At 50.3% G+C, this 21,181-nt stretch overlaps 1 long non-coding RNA gene across 2 annotated transcripts; it reads right to left on the bottom strand.

The window, feature by feature from the left end:
• Positions 1 to 8,039: 8,039 nt before the first annotated feature.
• Positions 8,040 to 20,487, bottom strand: LOC114807681. 2 transcript variants are annotated; one of them, XR_003755752.2, is made up of 3 exons: positions 20,389 to 20,487; positions 17,398 to 17,485; positions 8,040 to 8,121 (listed from the first exon to the last, which is right to left on the bottom strand). It is a non-coding gene; the product is annotated as an uncharacterized LOC114807681 (long non-coding RNA). The 2 variants fall into 2 exon arrangements; XR_003755753.2 differs by lacking the exon at positions 8,040 to 8,121 and adding an exon at positions 16,196 to 16,272.
• Between the last annotated feature and the right edge of the window lie 694 nt (positions 20,488 to 21,181).

Here is a 21,181-nt window from a genome sequence, read left to right as displayed (position 1 = left end):
TTCAGGGATCATTATTATTATTATCCTAAACATGCGGAGTTGCAGGAAGCGTTACCTACTAGGAGGAGTTCATGTCTTCCCACTCCTGAAGAACATCCAACGACTACCCATCCACCTTCGCATCAGACAGAGACTCTTTACCATTGGCTTTAAAGCCCTCAATCTGCTCACCCCACCCTACCTCACCTCACTAATCTCCTATTACAGCCCAGCCCACAAACTCCTTTTAACGCCAGCTTACTCACTGTGCTCCTATCTCATCTATCTTGCTGCTGACCCCTTTCCCACATCATCCCCGCACCCCAAAACTCCCTCCCCCATCATATACACCAGGCCACCCCTCTCTCCACCTTCAAAGCTCCCATCTCCTCCAAGACGCCTTCCCCAACTAAGCCCTCTTTTCTCTGACTCCTCACCCTTCTGTGTCGTCTACGCATCTCAATCTGTGACCTTTGAACATTTGATATTCTCCCCACCCCCGACCCCATAGCACCTATGTATGTATCTTTAAATTATATATTATAAATTACTTATTTATTCATGTTAATGTCTGTCTCCCCTCTAGACTCTAGGTTCTTTATGGGCAGGGAATGCGGTCAGCTAATTCCGTTGTATTGTAGTCTCCCAAGCGTTTAGTACAGCACTCTGCACAGAGTAGGTGCTCAATAAATACGATCGATTGATTGAGGACTGTTGGACTGGGAATTAGGAGAGCTGGATTATGGGTTCTGGCTGCAGGTCTATTAAGCTGGGTGGTAAGAATAATAACCGTGGCAATTGTTTAGCACCTATTATATGCCAAGCACTGAACTAAGCACTAGGGTAAGTAACTAAGTACAAGATGATCAAGTTGAACACAGTTCCTGTCTCACATGCGGCTCAGAGTCCAAATGGGAGGGAGAACGGGTTGTGATACCCCATTTTACAGATGAGGAAAGTGAGGCGCAGAGAAGAAGAAGAAGAATATTTGTTAAGCACTTATTATATGCCAAGAATTTTTCTAAGACTAGGATAGACAGAAGATAATCAGGTCCCACATTGGGCTCACAGTCTAAGCAGGAAGGAGAACAAATACTGAATCCCCATTTTGCAGATGAAGGAACTGAGGCTCAGAGAAGTCCGGTGACTTGCCCGAAGTCAGACATCAGCCAGGTGGCAGAGACAAGATTAGAAGCAGGGTCTTCTGCTTCCCAGGCCTGGGCTTTTTCCACCAGACCATGCTTTTTGGGCAAGTTACTGCATACCTCTTGGTCTATATTTCTCATCTCATAAGAAGCAGCGTGGCTCAGTGGAAAGAGCACGGGCTTTGGAGTCAGAGGTCATGGGTTCGAACCCCGGCTCAGCCACTTGTCAGCTGTGTGACTTTGGGCAAGTCACTTAACTTCTCGGTGCCTCAGTTATCTCATCTGTAAAATGAGGATTAAGACTGTGAGCCCCACGTGGGACAACCTGATTCCCCTGTGTCTGCCCCAGCGCTTAGAACAGTGCTCGGCACATAGTAAGCGCTTAACAAATACCAACATTATTATTATTATTATCTGTTAAATGTGTACAGCTCCCGCCTCTGCCTCACCTTCATCTCATACAGCAGTGTGATTTTAGTTTACAGATACACATTTAGTTGAGAGGGCTAGTTAGGGCATCTAACTGCCCGGCAAAACAGCGCTGGAGAAAGTATGGGGATAGATGGCCAAGATGAGGGTGCTTCGTACAGGACTCTGCACACAGTAAGTGTTCAATAAATATCATTATAGATTATCCGATGATCTGAGGAATGAAACCACTTCTGATAATGGACCAAAGAGATTAGGAGGGGGGAACATCTAGATGGGCTGTAGATGGAGTTCTATAAAATCGCTGAACTTGCAGAGGGTGAACACGGCGCTTCTGTTCCCCAAATGATACAACCACAGTGCAGTTGTTTGGAGGTCGGAGATAGAACTCATTATCCCAGCAGGTGGTAAGCATATGGATTTCACCGCCTCAGGAAGCGGTTCAGGATGAAAGTGCCGACCGGCTCAAGAAGGACCTAAATACCTCTACAGATTGCTTTAGAGCGATCCATAATAGGTTATTTCAGGGGAAATGTGGAAATTGGTAGAAGCTTCATCCACAGCCACCCAGTGAGATGTCTAGGAAGGCAACCAACACACTAATCAGACAGTCAGTGCAACCAGTAGTATCTATTGAGAGCGCAGTGTGTGCAGACTGCTGTTCAAAACGCGTGGGGGAATGCAACGGAGCGGGTAGATGAGATCCCTTCCCTCAAGGAGCTTTACAGTCAGTGTCCTTAGCCTCAACCAGGGCCGAGTTTGGCACCCACTTCTCTGACAGCTGTTTTTCGTGGTCACCGAGGAGCAGCGTGGCCTAGTGGAAAGGTACAGGCCTAGTATTCAGAGGACCTGGGTTCTATTCCTGGCTTAGCCAACTGCGTGCTGTGTGATCTTGGGCAAATCACTTAACTTCTTTGTGCCTCAGTTTCCTCAGCTATAAAACAGGGATTAAATCCTGCTCCTTTCTACTTAGGCTGTGAGCCCCATCTGAGAGGGGGACCGTGTCCAACCTGAGAAACTATCTTCCCCAGTGCTTGGAGGAGTGCTTGACACATAGTAAGCATTTGACAAATACCAGAAAAATGGCTTAAAGGAGGGATTTTCAATTAGACATTTGGAAGAACTTCCTGACTAGCATGCCGATCATCAGTGTAATAGGAAGCAATGGAGGTTATAGACTTTTCCTTCCCTGGAGGGAGATCTTGAAGGAAGGAGCGGACACCCACCTCCTCGGGATCGCCTAGGTCCTTTCAGCTCTGCAGAGCTGTGATTCTCCAGTCTCCGAAGGCATCACTGAAAACTGATTTTCTGGGTAGTGAATTATCCAGACCCACTTGATTCTGTTTCTTCCTCTCCCGCTCCCCCACCCACCTGCCTCCTCTATATGGCCATTTCACTGCACATCAGGGCTAAATTCCAAGAACAAGGGGAGGGGAGGAAGAACATGGTGAACGGGCTGAAAGTGAGGGGAATCTGGGTCCTAATCCCAGTTCTGCCACTTGCCTGCTGTGTGACCTTGGGCAAATCACCATACTTCTCTGGCCTTCATTTTCCTTATCTGTGAAGTGGGGGGGGGGCAATACCTGCTCTTTTTCTCCCTTAGACTGTGAGCCCCATGTGGGCAGGGACCATGTCCAAACTGATTATCCTGTATCCGTGCATGTCACATAGTAAGTGCTTCACAGATGGCACAGTTATTATCATCAGAGGAGTTGGAACTCAGTCCAGTTCATTTTGTTCTTTGTCAGCTTCACCGATTAAAAGGTTTGGGGGCTGGAGGTGTTAGGGTGCTGCTAAAGTAAGACTGAGGGATCATCTCATTCATTCATTCAATCATATTTAATGAGCGCTTACTGTGTGCAGAGCACTGTACTGAGCACTTGGGAAAGTACAGTAGAGCAATAAAGAGAGACAATCCCTGCCCACAATGAGCTCACAGTCTGGAACGGGGGGAGAGCGATATCTGTAGATTTCTTTTTCCATCCATGTGCCCGTTTCTTGGAACGTAGTGATAATGTCATGTAATGTTTCTAAGAATGTGGTGATAATAATAGTGGCATTTGTTAAACACCTATTATGTGCCAAGTTGCTGTACTGAGGATTGGGGTAGAAACAAGATCATCTGGGTGAACACAGCCCTCATCCCCCAGAGGCCCAAGTCGCTGCTGAAACACTGGAGCCCCTTCCTCTCGGGGCAGGGTGCCACAAGCCCAAAACACAGGCTTGACTGAGTCTCTGCTGGCCTGTGGGTGGAGAATGCCTCACTTCTGAGCTGGCCATAGGCCTAGATCACCATTTATCTACAGCTGTCCCACTCCGAGAGGTCCCCTCACTTGCCTGCCGCCTGGGGATTTTGCCTTCTGAGTAATGGAAGTAGGCCTTCAGCAGACAGTCACATGTACTGCCAGCATGTTGTGAGTCCAAGCAAGTGCTGCCTCTTTCTTCCCAAATCTCCTCAACTGAACAGGTCGCAAGCAGCAGAGTTTGGGGGCAGGGACAACTTGCTATTTTTCTGGACTTCCCTGAAAACCAGAAGAGTAGAGGATAAGAAATGCCCTGCCAGGCTCTGTCTGTGTTCTCCAAATCTTGGCCAGCTGTCTGTGGAATTTAGCTTTCACCGACCGGGGCCGCTGAGTCACTCAGGGGAGCAGTGGGGAGGGCTGTCTGGGAAAGGCCCCCGTCACCAGGCTTCCAGAAGGGAAGGCAGAAAGTGAGTGGTGGGATTGGGCTGAAAAGAGCTCAGCCCACGGGTGAGGGTGAGGGTCCCTACGGTCCAGCCTCAAAGACTAGATACGGTCTAGGGAAAGGGTCTTGGCTTTTCCTTTTTTTTTTCAACAGGGAACGTTTGGGCTTCCCGTTGAAGGAAACCTCATCCTGTCTGAAGAGAACAGAAAGAACCAATGCCCTTTTGCTGGTGAGCGTGTGGGAGGGTGGGTGTTCTTTCCTCATTATTTCTCTTTTAGAAGACCTTCCCCATGTCTAGACTGTGAGCCCGTTGTTGGGTGGGGATTGTCTCTATCTGCTGTCGAATTGTACTTTCCAAGCGCTTAGTACAGTGCTCTGCACACAGTAAGTGCTCAATAAATACGATTGAATGAATGAATGTCTAATTCCCACCTGTGTATTCTCTCCCAGGGCATAGTGCGGTGGTCTGCACCTAGTAAGCTCTTCATAAATATTATTGCTACCACTCATCTTCCAACCATTTCGAAGGAAAGATTGAAAAACACAAGCCTTCCTGTTCCTTTTATATCCTAGAGGAAGGTACCCATACACTAGGAAAAATGAAATTTGGAGATATGCTGGAACTATTTCCTTTACATTTTTCCCCATCCACTATCCATTCCCATTCTGCTAGACCCACAGTGCTCAGCTCTAAGGGATTTCATTTGCTGTTTATCCCGCTCCAGGCTGCTTTGAATTTACATCTGGCCAAGCTTTAGATCGAAAGCTCCTCGCGGGCAAGGAACGGACATAACAACTCTGCCGCACTGTGCTCTCCCAAGCTCTTAGTACTGTGCTCTGCGCGTAGAAAGCGCTCACAAGATACCCCCGATTGATTGTACAGTCCAGTGTTTAGGCTGCTGTACTGGGGAATGTTTCATCAAGTGAACTGACTGTTGGGATTTGCCTAAAACCCCCTAAATAGAAGAAGAACCCTGTAGAAGGGGTGGTGACAGTAAACTTGGAAACGGGTGCATGGGGAGTAAGGGATCAGTGAGACCCTGCAGTTGATTTCATGGCTCCTCCCTATTCATTATTTTTGATGATAATTGTTAAGCGCTTACTGTGAGCTTAATTGCTGGAGTATAGAGAGGCTCTCCTCTCAGGGTGGCATCTGGAGAGTATCCGGTACTCTCAGCAGTCTCGGCTGCGGGGGGGAGAGTCAAGCAGAGGCCTACCCATTCCATTCCTAGCTGGGGCAGTGGCTACCGAGTGGAGGGCCATCTGCTACAAGTCAAAACGCACCTACGCTGGGCAGCGGCGGCATGGGAGAGAGTCGAGGGCGGAGACTCGGGTTTACTGTTCAGAAGGCGACGATGGTAAACCACTTCCGAGTTTTTAACCAAGAGAACTCTACGGATCCACTACCGGATCGATTGCAGACGGAGAGCGGGGCCTTCTGGAAGAGATGTGTGCGTGGTGTCGCTATGGGTCGGAAACGACTCGACGGCATAAGAAGATATAGAAGCTAATGGGGTTGGATGCAGTCCATGGGGAATCACGATCTTAATCCCCATTTTACAGACCGTAGGGACCCTCACCCTCAGGTAAGTGAGACCCGGGGAAAGTAAATGACTTGCCCGAGGTCCTATAGCAGGCTCGTGGTGGAGTCAGGATTAGAACCCAGGTCCTGCTCACTCCCAGGCCCCTGCTCTATCCATTGGGTTACCCTGCTTCTTGGTTTGACGCCTCACAACGGCAAGAGGAGGGAGGATGGCCTGATGGAAAGAGATGGGAACCAAAGTCAGTAGACCCGGGTTCTTGTCTCAGCAGCTTGCCTGCTGTGTGATCTCAAGTAAGTCACTTCACCTTTCTGAGGCTCATTTTCCTCATCTATTAAGTGGGGATGAAGTTACCTGCTCTAATAGTAACAGCTAATCACAATGATCATTTTGACCTTTTCTAAGGACTCACTATGCCCTAAGCATCATGCGAAGCAGCATGACCTAATGGAAAGAGCACGGGCCTGGGAGTTGGAGGACCTGGGTTCTAATCCCAGCTCTGCTGCTCGCCTGCTGCGGGACGTCGAGCAGGTCACTTAGTTTCTCTGTGTCTCAATTCCGTTATTTGTAAGATGGGGCTTCCTCTTCTCCCTTCCCCGTAGATTTTGAACCCCACGTGGGACACTGGCTGTGTCCCATCTGATCATCTTGTACTCACCTCAGCGCTCAGCACAGTGCTTAGAATATAGAAAGCACTTGACAAATAATGCCGTTATTGCTCTTGCGGTTAATAAGGGTCAACAACTCCAGCATGCTGTGTTTCTTCTCTGCACTGGATTCCCAACTCCTTCCTGTAGTCTTGGCCTTAATTGGATTCCCCACAAGTGGCCGCTTTCCACCAGACTGTGAACTCTTTTAAGGGCAGGGATCGAGTCTTCCAACTGCCTTGTACTTTACCAAGTGCTTGGTACTTGGCCCTGCACAAGGTAGGTTGTAAGCTCCATGAAGACACGGGTTGTGTCTTCTCATTCTACATCTACTCTTCCGGCCGCTTAGTACAGTGTTCTGCGCACAGTAGACTTCAAGCTTCTTGAGGGAAGGGATTGCGTCTACAAACTACACGATGTTCTCCTTCTGCTTAGACTGTGAACCCCTTGAGAAGCGGTGTGGCATAGAGGACAGAACATGGGCCCGGGAGTCAGAGGGTCGTGAGTTCCGATCCTGACTCTGCCACTTGTCTGATGTGTGATTCTGTTGCCGATTTGTACATTCCAAGAGCTTAGTACAGTGCTCTGCACATAGTAAGCGCTCAATAAATACTATTGAATGAATGATTTGGGGCCATTCACTTCACTTCTCTGTGCCTCGGTTCCCTCATCCGTAAAATTGGGATTGAGACTGTGAACCCCTTGTGGGACAGGGACCGTGTTCAACCCAATTTGCTTGTATCTGCCCCAGCACTTGGTAGAGTGCCTGGCACATGATAAGCACTTAACAAATGCCATCATTATTATTACGATTGTGGGATCTGCTTATCTTCTATCTACCCCAGTGCTTAGCTTGGCACATAGCCAGTGCTTAACAAATGTTATTATTCTTCTTCTTCTTTCCCAAGTTAACCCAAAATAAAGAACCCAGGTGATTTGTAAAGACAGTGATGAGTGAGGAAGAACTCTCCTTAATGATTCTGCCAGGTTGCCGGGATTAATTAGCCATAAGTATTGTGTGTGTGTGTGTGTGTGTGTGTAAGGGGTGGGGGGTTGCCCCTCTCTCCCACCCTGCCTCTCTTCAGGAGCATGAAAGGGGAGACAGATGATGCTTCCCTGCTGCTGCTCAGCTGTCTGTGAACCAAAGAGCTATTTTCCCCCCTGCCTGGCAGTCATGGAGCTGCCCTTCCTCCGGCTGGATCATATTCCATGCTATTTAGGCAAGGCTGCTTTGTGTCGCAAGCAGTGCCAAGAGCAACCGAGCTCTTGGAACACAGAGGGGAATTACAGAGAAGAGTGCTTGTTTCGCATTCGGGTACCTGTTTGCAATTCAGATGATCTGACCCAGTGCATCCTCTGGCAAGTCTGCCGTTAAAAAAAAAAAAAATACTAGGTCAAGGGTGCCGGAGAGCCGTGGCTGCTTTCATCACTCTGTCTCCTGAAAGGCTCGCCCCGTCATCTGGCCACTGGTCACCCGCCGGACCCAGTGCCCAGGGAGAGGGAGCGAGCTGAAATTTCCACCCCGAGAAATGGACTCAGTTGCCTGTCTTCCACGGACTTCTAGCTTGGTCAGAGGTTCTCGTTGCTCCCTCCCTGTTCCCCACTACCTTTCTTGCACTCTGGCGTCTGGGGCCTCCTTGTCCTCTGGTCCTCTTCTCCTTCTGTTGGAAGGAAAAACTGAAAAAGAGCCGTGGTCTGGGAGATAAGAGAGGAAAAGGAATAAAGAAGGTCAGTCAGCCAATCATATTTATCGAGCCCTTATCGCGTGCAGAGCACTGTACTAAGCACTTGGGAGAGTACAATATAGCAATATAACGGATACATTCGTGGCCTACAGTGAGCTTATGGCCTAGAGGGGGAGGACAGACATGAATATAAATGAATAAAATTACAGATCTCTACAAAAGTGCTGTGGGGCTGGGAGGGGATGAATAAGGGGAGCAAGTCAAAGCGATGCAGAAGGGCTTGGGAGAAGAGGAGAGGAGGGCTTAGTTAGGGAAGGTCTCTTGGAGGAGATGAACTTCAAAGGTAAGGCTTTGAAGTCAGGGAGAGTCATAATCTGTTGGATACGAAGAGGGAGGACATTCCAGGCCAGAGGCGGGATGTGGGTGAGAGGTCGGCGGCGAGATAGACGAGATCGAAGCACAGTGAGAAGGTTGGCATTAGAGGAGCGAAGCGTGAGGGCTGCGTTGTAATAGGAGAGTAGCAAGGTGAGGTAGGAGGGGGCCAGGTGATTCAGTGATTTAAGGCCGACGATAAGTCGCCGTTTGATGCGGAGGTGGATGGGCAACCACCGGAGGTTCTTGAGGAGTGGGGAAATGCGAACTGAATCTTTCGGTCGAAAAATAACCTGGGCAGCCGAGGAAGGCGTTATGGACCGGTGTGGGGAGAGACGGGAGGCCGACACAGTGATCGAGGCAAGATAGGATGGGATAGAGCCCATCGAATGCCTTGCCTCTCTCCGGCTCTGGTCCTTCCTTTAATTCCCGAAAGGTTTAGAGTTTTGGACCCTGTTAGCCAGAACCCCAAGCGGCTCCTCCCTGCGTCTCCCCTTAGCAGGCCATGTCTGTGGTTTGAGTCCGAATGGGGGACAGACCTAGTTCAACTCCCTGGAACATCCCACAGCCGGAGACATTTGTGGGGTAACAGAGTTGAGTTTATTGCTGGGTCGCCCGGCAGACCCCCTCCACAGGGGCCCTTCTCCAGACCTCGCTCTACCCACCGCTCTTTAGCGATCCCTGCCACGGGGCTCACAGTCTTATCGCCTGTGGTTTGCCTAAGCACCCGACCGGAGGGTGGAGCAATCCTGATGGCTTCCCTTCCTGCCCACACCTTCTACCACTCCCACCCAGCAAGGACTTTCATGTTACATAAGTGTGGCGTGACCATGCAAATAGGTCTCTGGTGATGTGGAAATCATCGTCTCTGCCACTGCGTGTGTTCGGTCACTCACCATGGTGCCCTGCACATGGTAAGTACTTCACGACTGCTTTTACTTCATCTACTACCTACTTTTATGGCCCGAGAGTACGCAAGCACACGGTGAACTCTCCGCTGTGCACTGAATTCATTCAGTTGTATTTACTGAGCGCTTCCTGGGGGCAGAGCACTGTCCTGAGTGCCTGGAAGGTACAGTTCAGCAACAGATAGAGACGATCCCTACCCGACAAGGGGCTCGATTGCTGTCCAACCTCACCTGTAGACTTCTCTCTCAGTTCTTGAAGTTTCCAACCCCTTATATTAATCCAGTAACGCTGGCAGCTGCGGGAGGCAACTTCCTAGTCACAAAAAGAGGTCAAGCGTTTCAACAGGCCGCTGCTCTGAATAAGGGGCGGGCCCAAATCCATCTTGTGGAATCAAGTACTCGAGCAGAAGTTGAGCCCAGTTGAGCCCAAAGTTGCCTGATCACTGCCCACAGAAATCATCGGTGCCTGACGGCCCTGTTTATTTTTCTCCGCCTTAACAATGATAACTGTGATATTGGCGAAGCCCTTACTACGTGCTACATACTTTTCCAGCTAGGGAAGCAGCTTGGTCTAGTGGAAAAAGCATGGGCCCGGGAGTCAGAAGGACTTGGATTCTAATTCCGGCTCTGCCATTTGGTTGCTGTGTAACCTCGGACAAGTCGCTTACCTTCTCCTTGCCTCAGTTTCCTCCACTGTAAAATGAAGATTCCAAACCTGTCCTCCCTCTTACTTGGACCGTGAACCCTATGCAGGATGGGGACTGTGTCTGACCTAATTACCTTGTATCTACCCCCAGCACTTAGAAGAGCGTTTGACATGTAGTAAGTGCTTAACAAATACCGTTAAAAAAACAAGGATAATAAGATTGGGCACAGCCCCCCATCCCACAGGGGGCTCACAGTCTGTGTAGGAGGGAGAATGGGTATTGAAACCACATTTTACAGATGAGGTAACTGAGGCACAGAGAAGTTAAGTGATTTGCCCAAGGTCACACAGGAGGCGAACAGCGCAGTCAGGATCAGAACCCAGGTCCGTGGATTCCTGGGCCCGTGCTCTTCCCACAAGACCATGCCCTTAGCTTCATCATGGATGCACTGGGGGCTAGTATTGCAGTCGGGATCAATCCAAGGGATGCCAGAGTAGCCGCTATATGGCCCACCTGCCCCTGCTGCACTAGCAAGACCATTTAGCGCTGGGGCTGACTTACGTCAGTACCCCTGGGCTGCGGGTTGTCCTCGATCCTGGGATTTGATCTGATTCTGGAGCCCATGGTCTTCCAGGAGCTGCCCTGGGGGATGTCACTCAGGCCCCTGGCACATTTGGGAGCCTCTTTTTCAGTTCTCCCGTTTTCCCGGGGCTGCTTTCACCAGCATTTCTGAGGCCCATCTGGTAGGAAAATTCCACTCTGGAGTTCCAGTCCTGTCGGAGGGGGGTAACCCCAGAACAATCCTCTCTGCTTTTCTGCCCCCGGGGCAAGGATGCCCGAGCCCCAGACTAGACCGTGAGCTCACTGTGGGCAGGGAACGGGTCCATTTATTGTTATATGGCACTCTCTCAACTGCTCAGCCTGGTGCTCCACACTCAGTAGATGCTCAATCAGTACGATTGACTGACTGACTGACCTTACTTGATGTGTGGAAATCATCCCCATTCTGGGCTTTGATTTGCCTTTCTGGAAAGAGAACTGTCACCAGCTCCAGGCAGCAAGGAGGACCACGCCCCTGGAAATCTCAGTCTAAGGCCAAAAAAAATCACAGGGCCTTCAGCGGGTGAGGGCTGGGCACATAAGTTCACATAAGGATTCCCCCACCCTTTCCACTGGGAGCCAGGGAAAACCAGCAGGGAATACCACATAGTTCCATTTAGATGATTTTGAATGCAGCACGCCAGGAATGTAACTTTAATCTTTCTCCTCACAGAGGCTTTGGAGATTAAAAAAAACGTTCAGTTTTGCCCCTCCCGCTGAATGTTGCCAGCTGCCTCCGACACACAGAACGGTCGTCTTGGCCTGTTCTCCAGAAAGGTCTGTCGGGAGGTGACCTATAATTGTCCCCACTTTGAGTGACACAGCAACTGCCCGTCTGGCGGAGTGGTGGGGCGGGGAAAGCCGGTTCCTTCTTCTAAAAATGGCAATCTGGCAACCAAACTCTTGCTCCCTTGTGTAGAGCGTGGATCAACTCATTATTCATCTGGAAGTTGGAGGTTGAATGATCTCTTTCGTGGGGGAAAGGGTGAGGTTAAGAGCTGTTTGCGTGTATGTGTGTGCGTGTGGGGTGGTGTGTGCTGAGGGAGAGGCTCGTGGTCCAGAAGCAAGATCCTGTGGGTTGGACACAGGTAGACTGAGCTGGACACGTGTATATATATACATACATGCATATATACATATATACATACATACATGTATATATGTGTGTCCATATACACACACATACATACATGTATATATGGGTGTGCATATATATATGTGTGTTTTTGTGTATATATATATATATATATACACACACAGAAACAATGCAGATTCACCCTCTGTTACTTGGAGGGATCCAGTGAAGTTCATCCCGTCGGTTTGGTCTTGGAACCGACGTGCCGGTGCTGGGTCAAGCCACGTAGACATTTATTTTAACATCTGTCTCCCCTTCTGGAACATAAGCTCCTTATGGGCCTGGGACGAGTCTACCAACTCTGTTGCATTGTACTCTCCCAAGCGCTCAGTACAGTGCTCTGCACAGGTAAGGGACTCAATAAATACCACTGATCGATCGATTTGCCTTTCTGGTGACAAGGAGACACAGTGCAACCCAGGGGTTAGTGAGGATTTCAAGATTAAAACCCTTTCAGCTTTGTTCCTCCCGCTTAACGTTGCCAGCTGCCTCCCAACACACAGAACAGTTCCTCATCTTGTCGTCTTGGCCTGTTTTCCAGAAAGGTCTGTCGGGAGGTGAGCTTTAATTGTCCCCAGTTTGAGTGACATGGGGGTTAGTGAGGAGAACTGAGTGCCCTATGTGAGCGCTCAGCCTTCTGGCCCCAAATGTCTCCTCCGGCGCCTTTCAAATACTCTCTGTAGTGGGTGATGGTTTCCATCAGTCCATCGGTGGCCTGCACTGAGCGCTTACCATGTGCGGAGCACTGTGACGTGCAACCGTGCAGTCATCGATGGAGAACTGGGGAAAAAGATACGTGATATGGATTTGAGCTTCGTTTGGTTTGGTCGGGACTTTTAGAGAGTATGGCTGTTTGTTTGAAACCTGAGGATCAGGCACTCACGTGCAATATATGGTGCAGGAGGGTCCGTGGCAGTTTTAACTCTGCAGAGCACTGTGTTCGAGAATGTACAGCAAAGACACCACCCCTGAACTTGAGGAGTTTATTATATAAAGAAGGAGGCAGGAGACACAAATCGACGACTCTGCCAGCTATGAGAAAATTGACATAAATGATAGAGAATATTGTAAATAGATCAGAAACATATCAAAGGATAAATATATGGGCTGTGGAACAGCCCTGGAAAATCGGTGGCTGGGTACATCTCCCCTAGGTTTGGTAGAGAGAACTGGCAAGCGGCCAATTTTATGGAGCCAGCCACGATCACGAGACTTGAAAGCGTCTGTTGAAGGCAGCCAAGTCTTTCGAGTTTGGCGGGGGGAACCAGAGATTTCTTGATGGAGGAGTTGGTTCCAGGGAGCCCTTTACTGATTTAGCGATGGCAAATTCTCGACTTGTAGGGAGACCAATGGGAGAGTTCGAGGCGCCGAGTCCAGAAAGTATTTGCAGAGGAAAGGCCTCTACGCAAAAAGTCACAGACCCACATTCGCGGTTGAGCAGATTTTGTTTTATAATCAGGTTTTTACTGTTCTTCCTCTCTTCGGATGCCAGCCAAGGGTTTGCGCATGATTTTGGGGAAGGCTCTTTGCTAGAACAACAGGGGTGGATACTGAACTGGATAAGGAGTTCAGTAGTAGAGAATGAAATGATTTTCATACGGATCAGTAGTAGAGAATGAAATGATTTTCATACGGATCAGGTAAGGCTGAAAAAAGAGAAGGTAAGAACTCTTCCGCCTACTGACCAGCAATAGGCTACCCAATACAAATAATTTTTTTTTTCTTGTGGCTCTAGAACCGGGTGGAAAGAGCTTGGGCCCTGGAGTCAGAGAACTTGGGTTCTCTGCCACTTGCCTGCTGCGTGACCTTCGGCTTTTCTTAGCTTTTCGGTGCCTCAGTTACCTCATCTGTAAAATGGGGATTAAGACTGTGAGCCTCATGTGGGACAACTTGATTACCCTGTATCTACCCCAGTGCTTAGGGATTTAATACCTGTTCTCCTCCCCGCTTAGTGTGAGGCCTATGTGAGTCAGGAACTGTGTCTGATCTGGTTATCTTGTATCTACCCCAGCAGTCAGGTTGGTGCTTGACACATAGTAAGCACTTAATATGGGGAAGCAGCGTGGAAGGAGCCTGGGCTTGGGAGTCAGAGGTCATGGGTTCGACTCCTGGCTCTGCCACTTGTCAGCTGTGTGACTGTGGGCAAGTCACTTAACTTCTCTGTGCCTCAGTGACCTCATCTGTAAAATGGGGATGAAGACTGTGAGCCTCACATGGGACAACCTGATTACCCTGTATCTACCCCAGCGCTTAGAACAGTGCTCTGCACATAGTAAGTGCTGAACAAATATCAACATTATTATTATTATTATTATTATTTAAAAAGACCACAAATATTATTATCATTTTACTCTGCCATTTTCTTTTTTTCTGGGCAGTTTAGGGACACAGACCATTCAGACACTTCGTCCAGAATGGTCACTAAGAGGTTTTTTTTAAAATTTAATGGTATTTTTAAGTGCTTATCATGTGCCGGGAACCATACTTAGCACTGGAATAGATACGATCTAACCAGATACACAGTCCATGTCCCACGTGGGGATCATGGTCTTAATCATATTTATGTCTGTCTCCCCCTCTAGACTGTACGACTGTTATGGGCAGGGAATGTGTCTGCTAATTCTGTTGTATTGTATTCTCCCAAGATCTTAGTACAGTGTTCTGCACACAGTAAGCACTCAATAAATATGACTGATTGATTGATTGACTGGTCTCCATTTTACAGATGAGATAGGCACAGAGAAGGTAAGTGACCTGCCCAAAGTGACACAGCAGGCGAGTAGGGAAGCAGCGTGGCTTAGTGGAAAGAGCCCGGGCTTGGGACCTAGAGGTCAAGGGTTCTAATCCCGGCTCCACCACCTGACTGCTGTGTGACCCTGGGCAAGTCACTGCACTTCTCTGTGCCTCAGTTTCCTCATCTGTAAAATGAGGTTCGAGACGGTGAGCCCCGCGTGGGATGGGGGCTGTGTCCAACCCGATTTGCTCGTATCCAACCCAGCGCTCAGTACAGTGCCTGGCACGGAGTAAGCGCTTAACGAATACTATTATTATTATTCACCAGCTCTTGGGCGTGTACAAGTGGCAGCCATCTCGAGAAGTTCATCCTTAGAAGGTCCCCAGTGGTGGCCATCATAGGAGGGCTGGGAAAAGCACCGTTTCCCCTTGCTGGGCGCCGCCCTGAGATGATCGCTCATCTCGATGACCATCTGAAAAGCCGGGACCCTGCTCCGATTCGATTGTCAGTCACGGAGGTGTTGCTCCTCAGAGTTCCCTGCCCGCCCTGAGAATCAGCGAGGGTCTGTCAAGTCATGCCCAGAGATGGAGAAGTGAAGTGGGCTGCCCAACTCCCGAGGCCACCCGACAGACTGTCACAGAAGGTGGGTTCCAGATCAACATCCCCTAAGCCAGAGCGGGAAAAGAGCAACTGCGGGTCAGGGCCTTAGGTTCCGGCCTACTCTGTACCTTGGGATCCCAGGCTCCTCTGACTATTGGCCTCCCACCCAGACGGCCCGGGCGAGCAGTCTGAATGATGGCTTTGGGCTGTTCTCGGAAAGGTCACGTGAGTAGCTGAAAGCTGTAAAACTTGAATCGGGAAAGACTCCAGGGGGTTTGGAACCAGTAATTAAAGTTAGAGATTTCTGTCAAATGGCTGCATACTTTCCAACCCTCATCCCGTGCCTTGGCCCAAAGGACTGGGGGTCCTCAGGGTCGCTGGGGTCCCGGGGGTCACGGAGGTCCATGGGGCCAAAGACTAAAATCTTCCACAGGGAAGAAGGTAGACAAAGCATTCAGCCTTTCCTCTCTCTTCAGTTTGGTACACTTGATAGGTTGTAAACTCCCTGAGGGCAGGGATCCCATCTATCCACTCTGTGGTTTTATTTTCTGCCAAGCACTTAGCCCAGGAGTCTGCACACACCAGGAGCTCAGTAAATACCATGGATCGATTGACTGATGCTGGTCTTTACTGTGGTCTACCTGCCCATCTTTAAGAAAGAAGGGCCAGAGGTGAATGGAGCAAGAAGAAGAAAAGAACCGATGGGAAAAGATCGGATTGGAATCCCTGACCGTGGGGTCAGCAATGACCCCATCTCATTTGCGTTGGTCTAAATGGTCTCTCTCCCAGCCTGTCCCCCTCCCCTGCACGCCGAGGCCATCTGCGTTGTCCCAGTATGCTCAGGAGGGCAGACTCCATCTCCCCCAGGGACTGATTCCTTATTTCAGCAGAGGAGGAAGGAAGGGGTTAACGGGTCCAGGCCCAGCAGGGGTTCAGAGTGCAGAGAAGGAGGACGATAGGAGTCCTCCAGCCCAGCAGCGCCGCTAAATCAGGCGCGTCTAGCGCAGCTCCAGATGGAAGGTAAACGGCTTCTCCGAGGAGCGGCCTGGGCCCGTTCCTCCCCGGGCCGTGCCTCCCACGAAGCCGGAGCCATCCCAGACGTTTTCAGCTGAAGCCATCCCAGACTTTTTCAGCAGCTGCTCGTGGAAGTAGCTGCACAAGGAGGCTGGAAATATTTCAACGGACAATAAACCTCCGGAGGCAGCAGAGTGTATTAATAGCCCTCCGGCCGTCGCGTATTTACAAGGTCTGATGCAGACTGAATTTTGGCACTATGTTTTTTAAGAGAAAGGAAATGTGTTTGCATTCATTCCCCACCCCTGCCGCGGTTGGACTGGCTTTTCGAGCGCGTTTCAGATGTAACCCTTTAGCATCCGGAAACGGTCTCCCTTTAGGGTCTGTTTCTCCTCGGGCTCGGAGTTCAGTGAGACACCGGGGTCTGGGTCAGGGAGGTTGACGGGCGGGAAGGCTTCTTGACTATCAGGGTCATCAAACCCTGAGCAGGTTGAACTTCCTTCCAGAGATATTAAAAACAAGTTAGACAGGCATCCCTCCCGGGGTGATTTGGGCCGGGGCCTAGCTCGACGGCCGTGGGGGCCGGTGGGAGCCTGGGGGTGGGAAGACAGACCCTGTCATCAGAGGGGAGCTCCCCGCCCCCATCCTCACGCCTGCCTTTCTGGGTTAGAGGTGGGTGGTCCGTCTCCATCCTCAGTCGTCCCACCGGCTCCCGGCCACCTCCCCAAACTCACGGACCGCTGGTTTCGGGACCTCCTGGCCGCATTCCGAAAGCGGCACCGGGACGGGGGTCCCAGGGAGGGGCCGAGGGAGAGGGAAGTGGGGAAGCCATCGGGAAAAATCTAAGGTGTTCCCTGCTGCCTCCGGGCTCGGCTTTAGACCTGGTCGGAGGCAGGGGGTTGGACCAGATGGCATCTCGGAGACTCCCATCTGTGTTTTAACGATCAGCCATCCTTCAAATCATGACCATCTGCATTAGGTCTTCAACAACTTCTGGGCTGAATTGTAGTGTTAATACGCTACATTTTATTACCCTCGTTTTTTCAAGTCCACCGAGAAGCTCCCGTTTATAAGCGCAAGAGCCAACCGGGTTCGGAAGCTCGTGGGCGGGATTTGTCCGTCTCTCTCCGAGTGACGGTCCACGGGGGGCGGATCGGAGTTTAGCCGAGGGGCTTCCACAGCCCTCTCCCCAACACCCGCCTCCCCTGTACCACTCCGGAGCAGCCACCGCCTACGACTGCCTGGACTCCCCCCATCGCAGACCATCGGTACTCACCTGGGAAATTCACTCAATAGTATCTATTTATTGTCCCAAGGTCCCCGGACTTCCCCACTTCTGGTGGAAAGCTCCGCGGGCTCATCTCCTGTGAAATTATAAGAAATGGTGGTATCTCTTAAGTGCTCAGTACGCACCAGCCGCTGCGCTAGATACGAGATAGGTCGGACGCAGTCCCGATGGGGTCGGACGCAGTCCCCGTCCCACGTGGGGCTCACGTTCTAAGTAGGATGGAGAACAAGTATCGAATCCCCATTTGACAGGTGAGGGAACTGAGGTACGGAGAAGTTAAATAACTTATCCAGGGACACACAGCAGGCAAGTGAGAAGTGGCGTCGCCTAGTGGATAGAGCGCGGGCCCGGGAGTCAGAAGGACCTGGGTTCTAAGCCCGGGGACTGCCACTTATCTGCTGTGTGACCTGGGGCAAGTCACTTAACTCCTCTGCGCCTCAATTCCCTCATCTGTAAAACGGGGATCGAGACCGTGAGCTCCATGCGGGATGTGGACTGTGTCCAACTCGATTAGCTCGTATCTCCCCCGGCACTTAGTACGGTGCCTGGAACATAGTAAACGCTCAACAAATACCTTTCCCCCAAAATGGTGGAGCCAGGATTAGAACCCAGGTCCACTGACTCCCAGGCCTGTGCTCTTCCCATCAGACCACAGATGGGAAGCAGCATGGCTCAGTGGAAAGAGCCTGGGCTTCAGAATCAGAGGTAATGAGTTCGACTCCCGGCTCTGCCACTTGTCAGCTGTGTGACTGTGGGCAAGTCACTTCACTTCTCTGTGCCTCAGTTAGCTCATCTGTAAAATGGGGATTAACTGTGAGCCTCATGTGGGACAACCTGATTCCCCTGTATCTCCCCCAGCGCTTAGAACAGTGCTCTGCACATAGTAAGCGCTTAACAAATACCAAGATTATTATTACCACACTGCTTATAGGTAAATCACGGCCAGTGTACGATGACTCAAAGATTCAGCCCCTGGAGAGAAAGCAAATCTTTGGGCTTTCCACCGTCCAACCCTGAACCCCAGCCCCTCCTCCAAATTAGCCTGGTCTCAACTGGAATTGACAGTCCCCAGTTTACGAACACATAGACATCCCTACTTTATATTAGAAAGAGGTGAGAAGTGGGTGCCTTTCAATATACAATCGTGGCTCAATGGAAAGAGCCCGGGCTTGGGAGTCAGAGGTCATGGGTTCCAATCCTGGCTCTGCCACTTGTCAGCTGGGTGACTGTGGGCAAGTCACTTGACTTCTCTGGGCCTCAGTTCCCTCATCTGTAAATATGGGGATGAAGACCATGAGCCTCACGTGGGACAACCCCATTAGCCTGTATCTACCCCAGCGCTTAGAACGGTGCTCGGCACATAGGAAGCGCTTAACAAATACCAACATTTTTAAATAATCCTACCTCCCCGCACTACTCTCCTACCCAGCCCGCACGCTTTGCTCCTCTAATGCTAACCTTCTCCCAGTACCTCAGTCTCACCTATCTCACCGCTGACCTCTCTCCCATATCCTGCCTTTGGCCTGGACCTCCCTCCCTCCCGCCTCGTAACTGACAATTCCTCTCCCCTCCTTCAAAGCCTTATCGAAGGCCCATCTCCTCCAGGAGGCCTTCCCTGACTATGCCCTCCTTTCCTCTTCTCCCACTCCCTTCTGCGTCACCCTGACTTGCACCCTTTATTCATCTCTCTTCCCAGCCCCACAGCACTTATGTTCATATCTGGAATTTATTTTTTTATATTAATGTCTGTCTCCCCCTCTAGACTGCTAACTGGTTGTGGGCGGGGTATATTGTTATGTCGTACCCTCCCAAGTGCTGAGTACAGTGCTCTGCACACAGTAAGCACTCTATAAATGTAATTGACTAACAGAATTACTTACACTGAACATAAGATGACATCAGTGCATGGTCAAATGGGTATAAAAGAAATCCTAGCAAAATGCAGGCATTCTTTAATCCTCAGACTTTTCCTCAATTAAACCGGGGCTCTGATTCTCCCACATCTTGAGCAAACCACTTAGTGGGTGGTTCCCCTCCGTGTCTTTCATTATCCTTAACTCTTCTGTCTCTCCCTCCCTCCTTATTCAGTCTGTCATCAAATCCTGCCAGTGTTTCCTTCACAACATCTCTAAAACCCTTAGGCAAGCCACTTCACTTCTCTGCGCCTCAGTTCCCTCATCTGTAAAATGGGGATGAAGACTGTGTGCCCCCATGTGGGATAACCTCATTACCTTGTATCTACCCCAGTGCTTAGAATGGTGCTCGGCACACGGTAAGCGCTTAACAGACACCATAATAATTATTTCCATCTGACCTGCCGTGATGCTTATTCAAGTACTTGTCATATCTCACTGAGATTACTGCATCGGCCTTCTCAGTGATCTCCCTGCATTCGGCCTTGACCCTCTCCACTCCAGACTTCACTCTGCTTCCCAGATCACTTTTTAAAAACGTCTCCCCGCTCTTCAGAAACCTCCAACGCCTTCCCATTCTTCTCTGCATCCGGCAATCCCTCCTGACCATTACTCTCACCTCCCAACCCAGCCTCACTCCTCTCTCCCCAATCTAGTGTCTCTCTTCTCCCTCTACAAGCCAGCCTGCACACTGCCCTCCTCTAATACCAACCTCGTCACTGTGCTCTGTTTTCACCTCTCTCACTACCGAGCTCTTGCTCAACCCCTCTCTCGTGCCTGGGCCTCACTCATCCTTCATATCCAGCAGACTACTGCTCTCCCCATCTCCTAACCCCATCTAACGTCACATCCCTTAATTAATTAATCCCTCATCTCCCACCCCGTTTACCCACCACCGGCACTTCAGTACTTCTCTGTCACCTATGCCTTTGGCCACTAATCCTTCCTCCTCGTGCAGGGCATTTATGGACCTAACTTTATATTCTGCTGCTTCTCCTCCCTGTAACGTATTTTAACATCGGTCTCCCCCACTAGGTTGTAAGATCCTTAAGGGCAGGGATCTTACCTTCCGACTTTATTGCACTGTACTCTCCTAAGCATTTAGTTCAGTGCTCTTTGCATAGAGTAAGCGCTCAGTGAATCCCACCGATGATCTGTTTCAGGCTCGGCCACCTGATCTTCTTATTTTCAGCTGCCGGAGCTGAGGACGTGGCTTTTTTTTTCTTTCCGGCCCGTGAAGACAGGAAACAGGAAACCTTGCCTCTGCTCACCAGAGCCATTCTGAAACCTTCCCTGTTCTCATCCTCGGTGTGGGGGTGGTCAGAGGGGGGCGGGGCAGGGAAACAGGTGGCCTCTCTGAGCCCCTATGGGCTACTGGGTTAGGGGGCTTCTAGCAAGGTGGCTACTGGCTCCTGCAGATCCCTGCCTCCTATCAAGACCACAACTAATTTCCCAGATACACAGGCCTATCCCCATGCTCCCCATCTACAGGAGAAGCAACAGAGAACAAGTCATGGTTGTCTTTAAGGTAACTGTTAAGTGTTTACTATGTTCCAGGCACTGTTCCCACCACTGGGGTAGATATGAAATAATCAGATTGGACACGGTCCTTGTCCCTCCATGGGGCTCACGGTCTTAATTCCCATTTTATGGATGAGGTAACTGAGGCCCAGAGAAGTTAAGTGGCTTGCCCAAGTTCACGCAGCAGACAAGTGGTAGAGTGGTTGAGTTCACCTCCTCCAAGAGACCTTTCCAGACTGAGCTCCCCCCTTCTCCCTCTCCTCTTCCCCCTTCCCCCTTCACCTCCCCTCAGCTGAGCCCCCTTCCCCTCCCCTCCCCACCATCTGTTCCTCCCACCC

This window comes from Ornithorhynchus anatinus, chromosome X3 (genome assembly GCF_004115215.2).
Source record: "Ornithorhynchus anatinus isolate Pmale09 chromosome X3, mOrnAna1.pri.v4, whole genome shotgun sequence".
In the NCBI taxonomy this organism is placed as follows: Eukaryota; Metazoa; Chordata; class Mammalia; order Monotremata; family Ornithorhynchidae; genus Ornithorhynchus; species Ornithorhynchus anatinus.
This window is presented reverse-complemented; position numbering and strand designations above follow the sequence as displayed.